The sequence below is a fragment of the Mastomys coucha genome, unplaced genomic scaffold, assembly GCF_008632895.1.
Source record: "Mastomys coucha isolate ucsf_1 unplaced genomic scaffold, UCSF_Mcou_1 pScaffold3, whole genome shotgun sequence".
Taxonomy (NCBI): Eukaryota; Metazoa; Chordata; class Mammalia; order Rodentia; family Muridae; genus Mastomys; species Mastomys coucha.
Window position 1 is genome coordinate 65,623,520 of NW_022196909.1, and position 7,458 is coordinate 65,630,977.

The 7,458-nt window shown below is 40.6% G+C and overlaps 1 protein-coding gene and 1 pseudogene across 7 annotated transcripts in view; one reads left to right on the top strand and one right to left on the bottom strand.

The window, feature by feature from the left end:
* Positions 1-7,458, bottom strand: part of Tbc1d5 (TBC1 domain family member 5) — a 518,011-nt gene that overhangs the window by 63,521 nt on the left and 447,032 nt on the right. The gene's annotated exons all lie outside the window — the stretch shown is intronic.
* LOC116075301 lies at positions 5,925-6,413 on the top strand (annotated as a pseudogene).

The following is a 7,458-nucleotide window of genomic DNA, read 5'->3' on the forward strand; positions in this document are numbered from 1 at the left end:
GGCATGTAGGGAGGGAGGGAGGGAGAGAAAGAGAGAAAGAGAGAGAGAGAGAGAGAGGGAGGGAGAGATAGGGAGGGAGGGAGAGAGAGAGAGGCACATAAATGAGTATATGTGTTGTGTGTGTATGTTTCATTTGTACAGTTTCCATCCTCATGTCCTGCTTAGGAAGATGTTGCCTAGCTGTAGATGAATATGGGACATAGTTTATGTATTTACTATGAAGGCTCAGTTTCCCATTTTCCTTCATGAATTGCTCATTGCTCTTCTACTACTTAAGCAGTTTTTATGGCTTTGGAAAGGCTGGAAGACATAGTGCAAACAATTGGGATGCTTGATCAACTTTGACTGAATATAATTTTAAAAGCCCACCAAACAGAAGATAAATTTAAGAGTATTTTATTTGGAGCCTATCACAAAAGAAAATTAAAAAAAGAAAAAAGAAAAAGAAAGAAAAGGATCTACCTTTGGTAAATTTATATAATAGAATTTATCTGTACCATCAAAGTTTGTATCGCCTACCTCTTGAGACCTTTGTGGGAGTACCTTCTTTCTTTTATTGTTGTTGCTTTTTCCAGACAGGGATACAGCCTTGGCTGTTTTAGAACTCACTATGTAGACCATGCTGACTGCCTTTTCTGATTCCTGAGTGCTGGGATCGAAGGCATGCCCAGCTGGGGAATGACTTTTAATTAATTAATTTATTTTTATTAGATATTTTCCTTATTTACATGTCATATGATATATCCTTTCCCAGTTCCCCCTCCGAAAAAAAAAAAAACCAAAACCAAAACAAAACCCTGTCTGTCGTGCCCCCCCACTGACCTACCCTCTCCTGCTTCCTAGCTCTGGCATTCTCCTACACTGGGGCATAAGACCTTCACAGGGCTCCCTCCCATTGATGACTGACTTGGCCATCCTCTGCTACATATGCAGTTAGAGCCACGAGTCCCACCAGGTGTGCTCTTTGGTTGGTGGTTTAGTCCCTGGGAGCTCTGAGGGTACTAGTTAGTTCATATTGTTGTTCATCCTAAGGGGCTTCAAACCCTCAGCTCCTTGGGTCCTTTCTCTAGCTCCTTCATTGGGGACCCTGTACTCAGTCCAGTAGATGGCTCTGGCTTTTTAAAGGTGCTATTACAATGGCTTTGCTTTTTCTGTTCCTTTATTAAGACTTTGTATTTCTGCCTGAGGGTTATATCCTTCCTTAAACAAGAAAACATGCCATGCATATGGCGCTCAGAATAATGTCTATTCCCTTTACTCCCAGGACCTATCACTGATGTTGCAGGTCTGATTAGGGTTAGGGTTTCCTGGAAAGGATATTATTTAGGGCTGCCGCATCTGGGCAGTCTAACCACATGAGTCCTAAAAGTAGATGAAGAAGGGAGAGGAGCACCTCAGAGGCTTCACAGTTTCTTGGGTATATCTGAAGAAAATAAGAAGTAGGAGCTTAAGTGGCCTTGACCTGGCACTCCGTGTACTGAAAAACTAGAGAGGACCTAGAGATAAGACACCTTTCAGAAGCCAGGAACACTCACAGGTTGGCAGCAGGCAAGGGAATGAGACCTATATCCTGTAGTTCCAGGAGTTGAATTCTGCCACTATTGCAGATGCGTAAGGAGACAGACTCCCTGGAGCTCCTGACTCCAGGGTGTTCTCCCACGGCCACCTGTGCCAGACTTTTGACCTATATAATCCACAGATAGTACACAGGAATTCTAAATTACTAGATCTGGTAATTCTTTGTCATCTGGAGAAAACTTTGTTCAAAGTTTCAACTTACAAAGTTACCTGTTATAATTTAACAAACAACCCAATTCATCTTCTGTATCTTTAGTTCTACATTTTTTTTTTTCCCCAAGACAGGGTTTCTCTGTCCTGGCTGTCCTGGTACTCACTCTATAGACCAGGCTGGCCTTGAACTCAGAAATCCACCTGCCTCTGCCTCCCAAACGCTGGGATTAAAGGCATGTGCTACCACCACCCGGCTCTACAATTCTTATTTTGTATTATATTCTAGGATTTTCTTTAACTTATACACGATCAGATTTATTGAAGACAGAATTACTTCACTGTTTTAAAAGATTTATTTTTAATTGTGTGTGTGTGTGTGTGTGTGTGTGTGTGTGTGTGTGTATGCGTGCACATGAATAAAGGTGCCCCAAGAAGATCGAGACATTGGATCACCTAGTGCTAGGGTTATAGGCAGTTGGGACTTGCTTTACATGTGTGCTGGGAACCAGACTAGGGTCCCCTGTAAGAGCAGTGCATTCTCTTAGCCACAGAGCCATCTCTCCAGCCTGCTTCAATGCTTTCAACAGAACTCTGTTTTGCTTTCACTAACACAATCTGGTTTCTGTATGGTTAATCTTACCCTGTACTTTCCTTACATTCCTTTTGAATTGTACAGATAATTTATTTTACTATCTTACTTGTTAATAATTACATTTCTTCTAAGTATTTTATCTTTTAGGTTGGTATTTGGCATTTTTTGAAGAAGGCATTATCACTCCTCATTTCCTTATCAATCCATCTAGAAGATTAATCCTACTTTTCTAAGTGGTGAAGTATATATGTGTAAGAAGTTCTCGGGAATGAACAGAGTGAAGAGACTGGAAAGAAGCTACGTCTGCAAACGTGGATTGATTGATTAAAACTTCATGATGTGGAGAGGTGGGAATGTTGCAGGACCAGATGTGGGGAGGCTGGAATGTTGCAATTGTAGAGCTTAGTTATAACTTATCTTGGGCTTATTCTCTGCATCCTTGGACTAACAGGTAAAAGCCTCTTAGAATGTATTAACTTAAAACCCAGTTTCTAGTAAACAAAAACCTAATGCCAGACAGCACCTGAGGCTGACAGGTGAGACTTCTCCATTTTGCCATAACCATCTACTTAATGTTTCCACCAATGTATTTGAAAAGTACCTTGCTTTATGGTTTTCTTTGTTCACTTTCTGTGAAAACTCCATGAAACATGGAATTTGAGGTAACTTAAGTCTGTGTTCCCATACTGTGGTTGTTCATATTTGAATCCAGAGTAAACTTTCTCTTATTCCTCTTGACGTAAGAGATTTTTGTATCAACAAGAGGAAAGTAAAACTGCTAGCAGGCCTGAATTCTTACATGTACCAATATCTACTTTACCATTCCATTTAATCCTAATTCAAAACAACTGTCCTGTAAAACTTTAACAATAAACAAATGAATAACCAACAGAATCCCACATATTAAATTTGTTATTGCTTGGTGGCCCTCTTCTACACAAACCTCCTTCCTGGTTCCTTCCTGGAGACTTTGAGTTTCCACCTCAAGCAAGTTCTTCCAAGTTCCCTGAGAGCCTCTAGGGATGGGCATGCTGTATTTTCATTCTGCCTGGTAACTGTTTTCATTCTCCATGCCAGTACATTCCTTTAGCTCTGGGAAATTTTCCTTATTGCTCTTTTTTGATTATTAACTCTACTTCTGTTCTCTAGACTCTCAATGCTTGACATTTTAGTTCAAAATCATAGTTAATCTAAATTCCAGCTAGGATAATTTAAATTTTATTATACCCTTAGAACACGTTAGTATTTGTGGATTATTATAGCTTATTTTCTTCCAAAATGGAAGAGTTGTGAACAGTTATATCTATCAGATATTGTAAAATGTTAGTTGCCTTGGATACTTTCAGAAAGAAGGCACATGGTATACACTGCATAACCATATATATCTAATTCATTTATAAAGAATATGTAACATATAAGTAAATTTCATTATAATCCATTAGGACTTTGTTCCATTTAAAAGAAATTATAACACTATCAAAGAACAAAATTGTATTAACTTATCCCATTTTGTATCAATCAATGATTTCCATGTATAAATGAGAATAAAACTAAGAAATGTTTTGTTTCTAGATCTCAAATGTGTAAGAGGAGCACTGGGCATCTTCTTCCTACCTTTCCTATACTTAGACTGCCTGGGTTTGCCTACCTGAGTAATAAGTCATCAAAAAGAGTAACAAGATATTGTACAGACATTGTGAATATAACTGGACCATGGTATTGATAAAGATCCAATTGATGGATTGGATCAATCATAGATTGATTCCAGTCAATCCTTACCACTCAATGAGGAGCTCAATAGAAGATAAGATCGAGGCTCAAGAAGACTAATTCATTAGCTGAAGGACTATGTGGTGTGTGTGGTAGCATAAGTCAAACAGATTTGTTCAAGCTTAAAAACTATAACAAAATAGATAATTATATTTCTGAATTCTGGATGTGGTATTAAACCTCTGTATATAATGTTTTATTTTCCTCCTTAACTATGTAAACTAAGCTTGATACTATTTTTGTCATTGTGGAAACACTGACATTTAGAAAGCAGTCATTGTACCAAGTTCCCTGCAGATCTTCTGAAAACCATTTCTTTCAGGACAGTGTTGCCTTGGGCTGAAAAATTTTCAGAAGGAATGTCAGCACTGGCATGGCCTGCTGGGGTCAATTGGCAGCCCTCACTCAACTGAGAGGTAGGCATTCTCAGCATGTAGGTATAATTTATGCAGTGTTCTAGAGCTGTGTGGACCAGCATACTATATGAGATATGAAGCAGATTGCTGTGGTGCCCTGAAATCCAGGCTATATTCTGCTTATTGAGTGGATCCCCTGGAATAGGCTATGTATGCATAGAGGAAGTGTTTTGTTCTAACTTTGCATAAAGGCATTATTTGGATCAGACAACCATGGCTGGATATATTCTATCCCTTTCTGTTTTTTTGTTTTTGATATTTTGAGACAGGGTTTCTCTGTGTAGCCCTGGCTGTCCTGGAACTCACTCTGTAGACCAGGCTGGCCTCGAACTCAGAAATCCACCTGCCTCTGCCTCCCAAGTGCTGGGATTAAAGGCATGAGCCACCACCGCCTGGCTTATTCTACCCTTTTTTCATTCTCTTTTCCTATCAACATAAAGCAAATGGCTGCGTCCCTTGGACTCCAGGACAATAGAAATTATTTGTCAAGCATCTCTTAGGAGCCTCTGCTGGCAAACATCTTGGAAGGAAGGTCAGAGGATGAAGAAATTGTATATATTATGCTCCTGTTATGTCCTAAGGATAATATTTTTGTGGATTTCTTTCCTCAAAAAAAAACAAAAAACAAAAAACAAAACAACAACAAAAAACAAAACAACAACAAAAAAACCAAAACAGTGAAAATGAATATGAGCTACAGTGTACTCTTAAACAGACAGGCTGAATACCAGTAGACCTGCGTCTAGGCATGAGAGATGAAGACATAGTCAAGGGTCTAGGACACTGAGGGACTGTGGTTAGAACGACAGCTCAGGGAGTGAAGAGAAGTGCCTAGAGCATTTGCCTCTGGCTTGGCTTTAGACAGGAGAACATTGGGGGCATTTGTTTGCTATCCCAGAATGGCTTGTTGCCTTGCACAGCTAAGTGGCACAGAGGGTACTCACAGAGGGTACACAGAGGCATCTCTCTTGATGCCAGGAGAGTGAGTGGAAGCAGGCCATACCTGAAGACCCTGGAATATCCTTGCTCTAGCCTGACTAAAGAAGTCAAGCATTGATGGTGCTAGTTTGAAAAAAAAAAGTGTCTAGAAGATCAGAGGTGTTGGCTATTATTGTAATTTGCCTTGAAGACAGGCTCCTTCATAGTTGGATTCTGAAAACCAGGACAGTATTTGAGGCTTTCACCATCATCACTCCTGGAACAAGTACAGACGACGACATCCCATAAGTAATATAAGTCGCTGCTCTTCTCTCATTATAAACAAGAGGTTCAGTAATTATCCCAGCTCATCTAGGAAGGCTGTGATGCAGTCAGGATTTGGAACCTGGCTGGACTGCAGGGTCCATGCTGGGCAAAGCTGTCTCCCTAGTAAGACCTGAGTCATGTAGTCCTTAAGAAACATGGCCTACCACTAAGTAAACACGGGATAGAATGATGCCTTTTGGGAAAAAAAAGGCACTCATTCTGCCATCTTGGCACCCGTGGAGGCCTGCTAGGAACAGGACTTCTAAAAGAAAATCAAGTATGTCTGGAAGGCTGTGGTGCAAGGCCATTTTTGCTGGCTATTAGCGAGGTTTCAGGAACCAAAGAGAGCACACGGCTCTTCTTAAAATTGAAGGCTTTTATGCCCGAGATGAAACAGAGTTCTACTTAGGCAAGAGATGTGCTTATGTGTACAAAGCAAAAAACAATACAGTGACTCCTGGAGGCAAACCAAACGAAACCAGAGTGATCTGGGGAAAAGTCACTCAGGCCCACGGAAACAGTGGGATGGTTTGTGCCAAACTCAGAAGCAGCCTTCCTGCAAAGGCTGCTGAACACAGAATTTGTGTGATGCTGTACCTGTCCCAGACAGGGAATAAATAAATTAAGAGTGGATTTGTTAAAAAAAAAAAAAAAAAAAAGCAAAATTCTGACCTTGTTCTCAGGAAACAATGATGACAGAGAAGGTGACAGACAGCTGCAACAACAGCTCACTGCTTTACGGTTGCTGCTCACTGCTTTACGGTTGCTGCTCACTGACTTACGGTTGCTGCTCACTGACTTATGGTTGCTGCTCACTGATTTACGGTTGCTGCTCATTGATTTGCGGTTGCTGCTCACTGATTTATGGTTGCTGCTCATTGATTTAAGATTGCTGCTCACTGACTTACGGTTGCTGCTCACTGATTTACGGTTGCTGCTCATTGATTTGCGGTTGCTGCTCACTGACTTGCGGTTGCTGCTCACTGATTTATGGTTGCTGCTCACTGATTTACGGTTGCTGCTCACTGATTTAAGATTGCTGCTCACTGCTTTACGGTTGCTGCTCACTGCTTTACGGTTGCTGTTCACTGATTTACGGTTGCTACAGTTATGGTCAACACAATGATCAAGCTGAGTTGTGTGGCTCACATTTTTAATCCCTGCTCTCAGGAGGCAGAGGCAGGCTGATCTCTGGGGGGTTCTAAGCCAACTTGATCTAAATAGAGGAGTTTGAGGCCAGCCAAGTCTACATAGTAAGACTCTGCCTCCAAACAATCAAACAGTCAAACAAAGCAAGCTTCTTGCCTGCTTGCTTCGAACGCCTTGCAGAGTTAGTTTTCTTAATAGACTCCAAGATAACCTCCCCAGGGTAACCAGGAAAAGCCCACAGGTTTGCTTACAGGCAGATCTCATGGAAGCATTTTCTCAGTTGAGGTTGGATCCTCTCCGATGACTCTAGCTTGTCAAACTGACAAAACAATCTAGCCAGCACCACTGACCCTTTGCCAGCTAGACACACAAATATTCTTAAGCTACAATCTTTCCTTTCTCAATTGTTCCTAAGACTGTACATTGATATTAAATCATAATATAAAATATGTCAATACGTTTATAAGTGCCATCTTGTTTTAAAACTCAAACACTTTAAATTTTCACTTTCTTTAAAACATTCAAAGTCTCTCTAAAACATACAAAAGCCTTTTA